The following is a 13,899-nucleotide window of genomic DNA, read 5'->3' as shown; positions in this document are numbered from 1 at the left end:
CATAAGTGACCGTGAAGCCACACCTGGACTATCCAAACATCCAGATTTGTTTAGAGAGTGTTAGGCACCTACTTTATTTAATAAGTATGGAAATCAGTTCTATAGCTGAGAAATTCTTTGGGAGAGGTATTCATCTTGCCTGAGGGTTCTGTTTATGCTGCACTGATGGTTTGGGCTTCTGGTCAGAAGCATTCATGATCTTACAGGTTTTGCATAAATGTAAGAAATCAGGCAGGGATGGGTCATTTGAGGCCTTATAGGATAGGCAGACATCACACCACAGAGCTTTAAGGCATTCCACATAGGTCACAGAACTTGGATCCACGATTTCCTTAATGAGATGGTGTTTGTGAAGTTGGATCACGTGTCTATGCAGTGTATTCAATTACTGGTCTGATAAGGGAAGACTAGAGAGGGATGATATCATCCTAGGACCTGGAAGATATACCTTTGGTGATGGTGATCATTTGGGCTAAGTAGAAGGAGTGTGTAACAAACATAGACGTGTTTTGGTCAAAGAAGAGTTCCCAGTGTACATGCGTGCCCTGGTTCCTAATAACCATACATTTTTTTGTTCTGGGGTGAGTATTGTTTATGCATGATAGTTTTGTTTCCCAAATGACATGTTAAGGCATGATACAATTTTTTTGTACGTCAGTCCCTGTTATAAGAAATGGGAGTCTTTTGGTGAGTTGATGATGGTCATACGTTTGCAATCATCTGCAAATGTGGTCAGCCAAAGTCCTTTAACATCAGTGTGAACATTAAATAAGTAAATACAAAATTAGAGTGGCCCCAGTACTAAGCCCTGAAGGACCAGTCTAGTAATAAGCATCTTAGAGGAGGCAGGGCCTCCTCTCTTTACTTGATATTTTTTTGTCAGTCATTTTGCAATCCTTCATGTTACATAAATTAATCAAACTAAATGTTAACCCATATCTATAATGCTTGAATGTGGAATAGTATCAGATGTCATGTGATGTGTGTACTGATTTGAACTCGTCCAATCCCACAGACTTTTTCAAAGACATCCAGTAAGTTAAGTAGGCAGGATCTACCCTTTAAAAACCCAAACTGGTTTGGATCAAGGGGTTTATGGCTGTCAAAATCTTTGGTTAGAAGGCATGAAATGTGGTCCATTGTCTTGAATGTAAGGGTAGCTGTCAGGATCTGAGGTAGATTCACTCTTGCGGAGGGATATGACCATAGCAGCTTTCTAAGCATTTGACATGAATCCATTTTAGAAGCCAAAGTTAAACAGATTTAGGAGCTGGTCAGTAAGGCAGTACTTCATACTGACAAATAGGTAGCCATGCACATTATCAAGACATGTAGAGCTGGCATTTTCTGCTTTGGTGGGAGTTTGAAGCAGACATTTGGGGGTTTCAGATATGATGTCTCGAAGCAGGAAGGTGCGAGTGAGATAGGGAGGAGAAATTTGAACTAAATTTATCTGCTAAAGTGTTGTCAAAGTTTTCTGAGACAGAATGGGTGGTGTTATGAAGCATCAATTCAGAGCAAAGTAGGGTAGTGTTTCTAAGATTTCTAACATAACTGAGGACTTATGGTTGTCATTGTTAGAGGTGGCAATTTCCAGGTTGTAGCTAGGTTTGGCCAATTTCATTTAATTAAACACCAGGCAGGAGAGAGAAAGGATCTCTGGAGAAAAAAAAAAAAAAAGAACAAGTACAACTGAGGTTCCTCCTAAGTCCAAGGCAGGCAGCCAGTTGCAGAGACCAGGTCCATAAACCATTAACTCATAAAATAAAGCACCAACTATTTTATTCAGAACTAGTTAAGCACTTTTGTCCCAATAGCAGACTAAGACTTCATCAGAACTAGTGATAAAATGCAAACCAATTAAATTTATAAAATCATTAACAAGATCATGTGACATTATTAAACAAATTAAATCAAACAACCATTCAGACATTGAAAACGTGAACTAACATTGAATATAATAAAAGTTGTACAATAAAATTACAATTATTAAAAGTTCATATTTTGAAACAATTTAAAAAGCTAATAAATACTGTTGTAGTCTACTTAAATTGGTCACTTAAAGCTTAGCTGCATGCAATTTTAACACACTACTTAAAGAAACCATATCACTGAGCCCATGATGCATACTATCATCTAACCTAATCTCCCACAGTAACTCTACTCGAGCCTGTCTTAACTGGGACCCCCTTCTAGGGTTTAGTAATACTTGCTCCAGTATAAAAAAATAAAACTTGTTATTATTAGTGCAAATTAACCTAAGTTTGAAAAGTGTATTGTTAGTATTAGAATTACCTGCATCATAATAATGCTTATGTATTTGTCTCTACTCAAAAAGTAACTCACAATGTACACAAACAGCATCAATCTGTAGTGTAGTTATTGTTTCTCACAATATAGCAAGAATAGCCACTTCCTTGGTGTTGAAGGAAGATTAAAATCTGGTGAATATTCAACAGCAGTAATGCTGCCATTCATCTCTTTGCAGCCCAAACAAATAGAGTGCAATGACAAACAAAGCACAACAATTTATCAGTCTGAAAAAAGGTTTAGGCCAATCAAACACCAGTTAGACTACCTCCTCTCACAAAATAACAATATGCATAATGGCTGCAATCAACCATGCAATTACAGTAACTCATAATGTAGAAAAAATCCCTGGTCTTGAAGGGGTCAGATTCAAGAATCCATTCTGGTGATTCAACAACAGCAGGAGTAGCTTTGTACAGCTCATTGCAGCCAATCCAGCGGGGGCAAAATAACATGAGCCCACAAGGCTCAAACCCATGTACTTGTTCTCATGAGTCCAGTGCATAATGGTGGCATGGGTATGTTAAATGCTTTAGCTAAGCATATGTAATTTAGTAAAAGGACACCTAACACAATGGTTTCTTATTTCACTGTTTACCAGCAGCTGAAGAAAACTTCAGAGGAAGTGACATTGATACTTTGCTGTTGACTTATGATGCTGAAGGGTAACACAAAGTACAGATTAAGGCCTTTAGTTTAAGTAATAGCTTGCATTTTTTACTATTATGCATGTAAAACAGAAGCAAATAAGAGGTTAAATTTGGTAACTGAATCAATGTGATGTTTTAATTTTGCAGTTGTATGCAGTGGCCGGTGCAGTGAATTAGGAAGTTCTCCGGTTTGATTCATGGCTGGGGTGCCTTCTGTGCAGAGTCTGCATATCCTCCCTGTGTTCACGTGGGTTTCCTCCAGGTGCACTGGTTTCCTCCCACATTTCAAAGGCATGCAGCAGGTGGATTGGAAACTCTAAATTAGCCCTAGGTGTGAGTGTGTGCGCGTATGTGTGCGGTACACCCTCTGGTCTGAGGAGGGTTGTGCGCCGGGCTGGCAACTCGACCCCGTAAAACCATAACCACTACTGAAACAACAAATGCCTGGAGAGCAGTCATTGCCCAGTATGCTGAATAGCATGAACAGAACTGAGACAGAGAGCTATATGCAATACCTGAAGCCTGACTGATTTTTTTACTGACTAATGAAAATTTTATTTTCGAATATTTCAGGTGTAAATAGTTATTTTGATATTTACTGTAGTCTATCATTTCTAAATTGCATTTACTGTCATTGCAATGCAGTTATTTTCTTCAGTGTTAGCCTTTATACTTGCATTTTAATGCCTAGTTCATATGACATTCTTTTATAAGAACAGAGACTTACTAGCAATTCTGCATATAATGATTTGGATTTTATAGGAATGGTTGGTGACTATTTTAATGTGCAGTGCAAGTCTCCAAATCCAAGTAGAAATCCAAACAGAGATAAACAAGTTTTTATTTACAAAACAAGAATAAGTGCTTTTGGCCTTACAAATCAAGGATTTCATTGGAATAAATTAAAACAAGCCTAAAAGACAGTTAAAAAGTGCTGGACCCCCTCCCCTTTCATTTATTTTGTAGGAATGTATTGTATCTGGTGACATTTTTTTATTAAAGTTGCTCTCAAATAAAAGATGCCGCAGAAAGGTAAACAATTTTCTTCAGCTAAACTCTTTATAGAGCTAATTGTTCACATTTAAAAACTATAGTACATTTTCATTAGCAGAAGAAGGTTAAAAATACAGTTCCTTAGGCAAAGGTAGACACAAATAAATACATTAAGAGCCAGATTCAATAAAGCCTACACTAAGTGTACCCCAAGTATACACAATATGCATTCAAGAAAATTCTTTTCACATTTTTAGTGCTTTCTCGTCACTCAAAAATATTACACTAAGTGTAGATGTAGTCTACACTTTGTGGTAACCTGTATGAATCCCCGTCAGTATTTAAAGCTGCAAGAATATCAGTAGGAAAACTATAATTAGGAGGAAGAAGGTGTGAGTTATGTCTGTGTTGTCTGTTCACTCAGAAGAGTGTACACTTAGTGTAGGCTTTATTGAATCCCGGGGTAAATATATAAAGCATAAACAGATGGATCTTTCTTGTCATTGTCTGATTCACACACATGTACTTTCTGTTTCATACACACACACACACACACACACACACACACACACACACACACACACACACACAATAAATCTTTGAAAAAAAATAAAGTAGTTTACCAGAAAGGGAGAAAAGTTGACTTCTTTAAAACTAACTCTTCTTAGGTGGTCGTCTATTGGCTTCCTTTGATCTTCACCTGGAAAAAAGCAACACTTACCTTATACATTTGTATATTTAATGCTACTTTAACATTCTAAAAGACAATTCTGAATTAAAAATACATTTTTAATCATATTGTGTTCATTTGTTCATTTTAAACAAACTAAGAGTCAGAAGTAATGTAAAGCAGAGGTTGGGGTGTAAGTCTGACATAGTTGCTATCTTTACAACTAGTATGCCATGTTTACCAGGTTCATAGGTAGGTACCAGGCTATTGGCCCTGGGGCCTATACAAGCCCAGCTAAAAAGGTACCCTGGCTTTTGCCACCCAAGAAAATTATTTTCCTGTGCCACTGTCGAGCAGAGCCACAGAGGTGATCCCCGAGGTGAATTTCCTATTTCCCATCCAATCATCAAGATTTTTCTTGAAGAGTGCTAATGAAGAGCTCTGTGTGACATAGATAGGTAGTCTGTTCCAGAGTATAGGAAGTCTCTGGAACAGGAATCTATCCCTCCGGCATGTTCTGTTTATTGTGGTGACAAGGTTTAGGTCCCTAGAGTGTGTAGCTTGGAGGAATTGGGATTTCTTTAAGTGGAGCATGTCCAACAACTCTGGGTTTGACATAGCTTTGTATGTTAGGCAGAGATCACCTCTGAGTAGGCAATATGCGACAGAGTAAAGCTGGAGTTTTTTGAGACGGTCTGCTTAGGGCATCTGTTTGAGGCCGGTAATCCTCTTTGTGAGGTATTACTGCGGCATTTCCAGTTGTTGTAGATGTCTTGTGAGGTACATACCAAAAGGGGCGTTATACTCTATAATGGGTCTAATGAGTGATGAGTAGAGGGGAACAATGACCTCTTTTTTTCTGGATGAGAAACCTTTTGTGATTAGGTGTGCCACATAGAAGGATTTCCTGACTACTGTGGCAATGTGATTATCAAAGGAGAGACTACTGTCCACCTGTGTCCCAAGGTCTCTTATCACACTTCCAGTGTTAAGTATATTACCGCCTATGTTGTAGTTCATGGGTACAGAGTTTTTACCAAATGGGATGACAATGCACTTTTTGGCATTGAGCTTGAGGCCATGGCTTTGACACCAGGCATCTGTCTCAGTGAGGCCCTTTTGTAGGATGTCCACATCGTTAGGAGTTTCGATTATGGCTCCTAGTTTGCAGTCATCTGCGAACTTCATTAGCCAAAGACCTTCTGTGTAAGCCTGTACTTCAGAGAAGTATTTACCAAACAGGAGAGAACCCAGGACTGAACCCTGTGGTACTCCACTTGTCACTGGTCTGAAGTCGGATTTGGAGTCTGCTACTTTCACAGTGTGGGTTCTGTCAGTGAGCCAGTTGGCAACCCATCTTGTGACATAGGGATTTATACCTGCCAGGATGTTGGCAGTATCAGTTGGGTCTGTATATTTAGTGCCATTGTGCTGTAACTCAGAGCAGATCTGAGTGTTGCCATTGAGATTCTTGACATAGCTATAGAATGCTTTGTGGTTGTCTTTAGAATCAGTGGTGATTTTGTTTTCGTAACTAGCTTTGGAGGATTTTATCAGGGATTGCAGCTTCTTACTGATGCTGACCAGGAAGCTCCTCCACTCATGGGATTTTGCTCTCTTTTGCAACAGTTACTTCCTTCTGTTGTACAGTTTGTTTATGACAGGGGACCACCAGATTGGCTTCCTTTTTTTGGAGGATATTGTCTTGGTTCTGTTTGGGATAGCACGATCCATGCATTCATGTAAGTGCTTATAAAGTGCAATCGTGTAGAATTCAGTAGTCGTAACTGTATTGTCTTCTGCATGGGTGTCATGAAGTTCACCACTTCTGTCTTAAGAAGCATGAAGTTGGCTTTGGAGAATTTTTTTACCATGGTTTCCTTAATGGGGGATGGGGGCAGGATGTGGATATCTAGGGTAATTAGCTTATGATCGGATCGGACCAATGAGGCGTTGACTTCAGGTGTGGAACACCGGTCACTCATGTTGGTAATGACTAGATCTAGGATATTGTTGCCCCTGGTGGGGGTGTGGATAAGATGATCCAGGGCATTGGAGTTTATGAATTCCAAAAAGCTTTGAGCAAAGGAGTTGGCACATAAGTAGTTTTCCCAGTTAATGGTGGGGTAGTTGAAATTGCCCATTATTAGGGTGTTTGGTTGAACCCTAATATTTTCCAGTACATCAAGAAAAGAGGAGTGGGAATCCTGGGGCATGGTGGGTGATCTGTAGCAAGCTACAATTTGGATTGCAGTTTTTCCCAGAGTTAGTTGCACTTGGATAACCTCGGCTGCATTATGCTGAGCAACTAGCCTGGAGGTGTGGATATCCTAAATGAATATGGACACACCTCCGCCTTTGGTGTTCTGGTCCAGGTTACATGGCTCAAAAGTGTGGTATGAGTTATAGCCTGGTAGTGCAGGGGTGCTCTCTGGAGCCTTGAACCAGGTTCTCAGTCACTGCACAGATATCGATGTTCTCCATTTTAAGGAGTGCCTCGAGTGAGTGCATTTTGAGATTTAGGCTTCTAGCATTGAGTAGCATCACCCTCAGTTTTTGCTTGCCTGTTCCTGTTACGGTGGTGAATTTGTCATTTGAACCTTGCCTAAAAAAGGCACTATAGGGGCGGCAAGAACCTTATCCAGTATCCAGAATCCCAGGGTGACAGGTGCAGGCCAAATCTGGCAAAGCATCATGGTCTGTCGATCATGTCATCCCAGGCAGACAGATACTGGATCCCTTTTGAATGGCACCAGAAGATTAGCCAATTGTTGAAGTCAATCATTTTGTCCTTGTACTGCTGCATAATTCTGGGTGATGGCAGAATGCTAGTCAGGGCTAGGGTCCTACCAGCCTGGGCTACAAGATTGGAGATCTCTTCCATGTCTCTTTTCATGTAGTACAGAGAGGTACGTCTCAGGTTGTTCACACCAACATGGACAATGACAGAGTCATATTTGTACTTGTTGTGGAGTGACCTGAGTGTGTGGGTTATGTGGCGGATCCTGGCATCCAACAGGCAGCCGACAGTAACCTTCTCCTTGTTTAGCCTGGTGAGTGGGACATCAGTGTGCCTGACTATAGAGTCACCTATGACTAGTGTGTTGGGTACGTTGTTTTGCCTTATTGGCTGTGGTTGAGTGGCACACTGAGTCTGCGGGCTATGTGTCATTTGGGTTGTGTTGGAGGGTGGAGGGTGCTTGCATTTCTGCTTTGGAGGTCTCTGTTGCTTGTGTAGATTATTATTGAGAGCCTCCATGAATGTTTTTGTGTTTCTATGTGTGGATTTTGGTGGTGTAGACTTAGTGAGACTATGTGATGAGTGTGGTGTGGTGCAAGTGTTTACCTTCTCCTCTTGACTGTCAAGTTCAGTCTTGATTGGAGAGAGCTTTACCTCCAGTTTGGCTAGATAAGTGCATCTCTCACAGGATGTAGTGTTAGGTGGTAGGAGGAGAGGGTTGCCTGTGTACATGAGGCAATTTCTACATTGCCCCAAGATGCCCAGATTCATCAGATAGACAGGAAAGATCAAGACAAAGCAATGAATGAAATAGATATTAAAGGAATTTTTGTATATATCACTGATATTAGAAATATATATGTTAAAAATTCATTATTTGGTGCCTTAGCAACTGAAAACAAGTATGGAGACAGTAGCACAATAGGTATAGAAGAATGAGGTTACAAATACAACCATTTATGAATGTCATATATATGAAGTCTGACAATACATTTATACTTACACATTTTATATATATATATATATATATATATATATATATATATATATTTATACTTTAAATATTTATGCAATGATGTTGCACTATATTTTTAGTATTGTGTGTTTCTGGCTCTATTTGATGAAGCAATATAGAGTAAATTCACAAGTCCAGTTTATTTGCTGAAAGAAATCAAGAGTAAATTTAGGGGAAGGGCAAAAATCAGATTTTATGCAGAAGATGAAAGACTTGCATTTGTAGGAACCATGAGTGTCTATAAAATATCTGTGGTGAAACACAGAAGAGGATGACTAAATATTGTTTAAATTGCAAGGGAATGCCACAACACTATCGTTTTGCTTGGAGGTTAATAACATCATTCACAGCTGGTTGGAAAGGGCTTGTCAACACCACAGCTTTAAAACAGAGATGCATCAAAAGTGCAGTTTTTTTTTTCAAAATCTACAAAATTAAAACAAGGACTGCCTTATGGAAAGGGCCCCTTATGAAGACCCAACTAAGTTTAACTTTCTCCAAGGTGCAAAGACTCACTGGTTATTACATTTAATTAAAGGAGGCTGTTGATGCAGGCTTAGCTTTGCAAATGGCAGTTTTGTGGGCTGTATCTTCCCAACAACACTTACTTTAAAAATCAAAGTGCTTTAAAAATCCTGTTTTCAAAAATTAGAAAACCCTAATGATTTGTCTCCAGTTCTAGAGTTGCAGCAGTAATGAACCCTTACTTGATTGTGGTTCAATTCATCACATTGTAATTTTGGCTTCCAGCATGTAATTTCATGTGACACAAGTAAGCTTTTTACAGTAAACCATATTTTAGAAGAAATAAATGTATTTATGTTTCATTGCAACAGCCTATGATTTGAAACAGTGTGCAATGTGTGGGTCCTAACGGTGCAGAGTAAACAATTCCAGTTATATGCAAGTGCATCAGTATGAGAAAACCACCCCACCATGATATAGCACAGTAGATTGACTTTTGTTTTTGAAGTCACCAACTCCTAAACACATTTACTTTAAAAATCTTTCTTCATAACAGGTTTAATCAGAAAGCTGAGACTGAGGCACCTCAAACCTTGTTCATCTGTTACCACAACCCTTTAAAGACGTGTGTTTCCAGCATCCAGTTTACAATAACACATTTGTTTTATTTAAATCTGTATGACCTAACTATACCTCTAAAATTTCAGCTAAAGCTCATAACATATGCTTATGTCAGTCTGAGAAAAACAATGAGAAGGAAACTAGTCCGCATGTTTGTTTACATACTACTTTAAAACTTCTAATACAGTTCTTTCCAGTTTACATTTGCTTCTTTTAACACTGTTATGTATTATACTCCTATCAGCTGTCTAAACAAGATAACACATGAATGCACATGCCAGTATTGCAGTGATCCTTAACAAAATATATGTTACGATAGTCACAATCACTAGCAAAGGAGGATCAAAGCAGAATATGCTTCTGGGAAAGATAACTGACTAGTTTATAAAAATGGTCTGCAAATGGGAACTACCGAACTATATGCATTCTTAAAAATGTTCAAAGGTTTATAAAAGTTTCACATGATTCACTTTTTCTGAGAAATTATTTGGTTTTAAGATGAAGAGAGTATCATTCTGAGGCTGAGGGTTGCCAACTGTCCAGAATTAAGGGACACTGTCAATGGCATTGAGGTACACAACAATATGTTTGATTGAGCACAGTAATATTGTATGACAATCCCCTCAAGGGGAAGTTAATTCACAATTTTTCTGCATGCATTTTGCTTTTATGCACATGTCCAGAATTGTTGACATGAAAAGTTGTCAGAATCTGAGCCAAACTTGAAACATCACTGAAAATAAGAGGCAGTGGAGAGGTATGCTGCCATGGCCAAATCCAGGTCTTCATTACTTAATAATGTTGCAAATTTCTGTCTTCTCCCATTGGTCATGTAATGACTCCTGTCTTGTCTGAGGTGTCACTGGCTTCCCGTCTGGATAACTTCAGTAACATTTCCCTGTCAACACTGTAACGTAAATACTTCACCCAAAGAAAATGTCTGTTAAGCATTAGGATGCAGGGAAGGGAAATGTGGCAAGGAAAGCAGTCTTTCATATCCACAAAAATTATACAATTATGTTTTCGGATAGCTGCAATATACATTGTATGAATGCAACTGTTCACAGTGTACAGTTCTTACATTTCACACAAATGGTGCAAACACACTGAGCATCTCAGGTGATATGTGAATGGATCATGCTTGTATTAAGACCACCAGAGAGAAGAAGCATGTCAGCATACATTTAATGGTAAAAGTGAAAGCATGACATAACAATTACATAGTAAGTGTGTATATGTTTATTACAATCCACTGCATCATTGGGGATATGCAACCCATTTTGTTCCAAAAACAAATTGAGTTGAAGAAGCTTATGTATTTTTTTAATCAAACATAATCTATTGCTTATTGTTATAACAATGTAATGCATGGAGATCTACAGTTACATTGTGAAACTGCGAAAAGACATGCTTGATAAAACAGTTTTCTGACTTCAGAAAGGTGTTTAACAAGCTTTTATTAATCATTTATAAGTGGTTAAGGTCTAGTCTCATGTTAAACTAGTCCAGTTCCACACATTTACTCTGTTATGAAAAACCCTACAACCTGAAACAATACTCACAAGCCACACCAACTCTCATTACCCTAGAACCAAACTCCACAGCACTGCACTTTTTCTCCTTTCAGGCAACTACCCTTTAGCACTCTCTCCCCATAGACCTTCAGGTAATTGACACATTTCAAATTCAGAATGCAGCTCACAAAGCACTTGTTCTTTATCCAAGCCAAAGTCTCTTCTCTCTCAAGATTCAATGATGACTGACAATTTAGAAACTAATGTATATATTGTAGATTATACTCTGCTTGATTGTACATTGCACTGTGCTTGTTCACTAGAATATACATATACAGTTGTTTCTACATAATCAGTCTGAACTATTCTGTTATTGCTTATATTTCAGTATTTTTCTTGTTTGTGAAATGTTTTGTATTACAACCAGACAGAGCCTAAAATTGGTCAGTATTGATTAATGCACTACCCCAGTAAACAAATACAAACAAATAAATAAGTAAATAAATAAACAAAGCACAATAATGGCCAGTGCCGAGTACCACATAGTACAGAAGAAGCTAAAACAGCTTTAAAAGCTGTTAGATCTTTGCTATGCCATACTTTTAAACAAAATTTGATGTAGAGTAAATTGTATGTCTAATGTCTTTTAAAAGTATTAATTCCTCACAGGCATAGTTCAGTTCTGTCTGCTTTCTGTGTGGCAATGTTATGTGTTTTACTGTTTTCAAAGCTGTAAAATGCTTCATGCTCCTACACTTTTTTTCTGTAATGTATAGGATGTGGACCAGATGAACTTCAGTGCACTAAAAAATTATGATCAGTTCTCTCCCATCATGATTCTTGCTATAGATTCTCAACATTTTATTTATTTATTTATTTTTACATTTGTTAACCGGGTTAGTCCAACTGGGCTCAGAGAGCCCTTTTTCAGCAGAGACCCAAGGAGAAAAACTCCAGGGAAGTAATTAAAACATAAGAAAAACCTAACAATTCAAGTTGTAAGATATTTAACAGTACAAAAACAGAGAGGAATATACAATATGAAGGGTTCCTACCACATAGTCGCACCTTTACAAGTTTGAATCTCATATGGTCGAGACCATAATTTCGAATTTTTAAAAGTTTGAGCGGAGATTTCCATTTTGTTCAATGGGGTGCGATCTCGGAGTTGGTATATTTAAGTACCGGGGTGTGGGGGGGTGCAGGTTAAAACAGTTTATTTTGTTTTCCGTTGTTTTTTTTTTATTCATAGTTGAAGTTTTGTAACTTCGAACATAATGGTTCGAACATTACATGTTTGAAGTTATAAGACTTTGACTATGTGATATAGACCCCAATATGAATATATATAAGGCCAAAGTACAGTATTTTGAGAATGCAGTAACAATATGTTTGAGGAATTTGGTTAGCATTAAGTTATTTACAAGAAATACAGCAATGCCTAAAATAAAAAAAAAAATCAGAGTAACATCATGGCATATTGCAACAAAGATACATTTAATAGCATAGGTACTAACTGCAGAGAGAGAGTAATATATGTAGACAGTTTAGGTAGATACCAGGCAGATATGTTAATTGAGAGAAGAAGAAAAATCAATTAGGTAATTTCTTGACAAGTGCATATCCATGCATGTTGGAAATTAATTGAATTTGCCACTTTTGGTAGTGGAGCTAAGGGACAATAGAAGTTTGTTCCATGAGTATACAATTGAATGACTGTAAAGTATTTTTCTAATATTTCTGTTTGGCTTGGTCTCCTGCAGAAGGTTTTGTTGTGTGCTTCTGAGGTCACAATTGGGCGTGTAGGGTGTAATTATGGATGTAAGGGCAGTGCAGGAGTTGGGGCTATTTAGTATGCTGTGTGTGCAATTTGTAGTTGTGATATTTGAAGCATGTGGGGGAACTCTGGCCATCTTAAGCTTTTCAGGGATATACAATAATTGGATTTGTAGCAATTCTTCTTTCAGCTTTTTCTGGTTAGGGGTCACCACAGCAGATCACCTGTCCGACTGGCAGTGGAGTTTTATGGTGTTGAGTTGCCAGCCTGGCACCCAACCTTCCACAGAAGGCACACACATGCACACACTCATGCCTACGGCCAATTTGGAGTGTCCTGTCCAGCTACAGCATGTCTTTGGGATGTGGGAGGAAACTGGAGCACCCGGAGGAAACCCATGCAACCACAGGGAGGACATGCAGACTCCGCACAGAAGGCACCCCAAACGAGGATTGAACTGGAGAACCTCTTGCTATGAGGCGGCAATGCTAACTGCTGTACCACTGTGGCCACCTGGGATATGTAGCTATTACTGGCTGCAAATCTTGCTATCTTGTTATAGGTGGTTTCTAGTTTGGTTAAGAGATTATTTTGGAGGTTAGTTAAGTATGGTAGCAGCATACAGCAGGGATGGTTGAATAAATGTTTGAGCCAATATATGTCTAGATTTGTTAAGTGTATATATTTGTTGCTGTGGTATAGAAGATCTAGTTTTTGGCTGAACTTTTTGATACATTTTAAGGTATGTAGGTTGAATTTTAATTGGTCGGTCGTCTATAGTAACATCAAGCAATTTGGTGTTTGAGTCAGTGCTGACAATTGTATTATCTAAGGATGAATGGTGAAGTTGTCTTTAGCTGAATTGAGGTTTCTTGGAAGGAAAAGGAGAAGCTTGGTCTTTTTGGGGTTGAGAAGCTGGTTGTTTTCAGTTAGTCATTGTTCTGCTAGGTGCAGAGATTGTTGAGTGACAGTGTGGAGATTTTGTATAAAGTCAGAGGTGTTAACTGTGGAATTGTCTGCGTACTGTATTAAGGTAGAATGGGGGCAGGAGACATGGGAGGTTATTTGTAAATATATTAAAAAGTAGGGGTCCCAGGATAGAACCCTGGGGAACCCCGATCTTATTATTATGAAAGCAGAAAAA

General features: G+C 38.5%; 1 protein-coding gene across 4 annotated transcripts in view; it reads right to left on the bottom strand.

Moving 5' to 3' along the window:
• The window catches only part of GNG2 (G protein subunit gamma 2), a 675,587-nt gene that overhangs the window by 247,910 nt on the left and 413,778 nt on the right, over positions 1–13,899 (bottom strand). For 3 of the 4 annotated variants that reach the window (XM_044074324.1, XM_044074325.1, XM_044074326.1), the window contains one exon: positions 4,577–4,653. The exons of the other annotated variant lie outside the window; for it this stretch is intronic. The gene's annotated coding sequence lies outside the window, so the exon portion shown is untranslated. The remainder of the gene's footprint in view (positions 1–4,576; positions 4,654–13,899) is intronic. 4 annotated transcript variants of the gene reach the window in all.

This window comes from Protopterus annectens, chromosome 6.part0 (assembly GCF_019279795.1).
Source record: "Protopterus annectens isolate FY-2018-M chromosome 6.part0, PAN1.0, whole genome shotgun sequence".
NCBI lineage: Eukaryota > Metazoa > Chordata > Ceratodontiformes > Protopteridae > Protopterus > Protopterus annectens.
The sequence above is the reverse complement of the archived record's forward strand: the minus strand, read 5'-3'. Positions and strand labels throughout refer to the sequence as shown.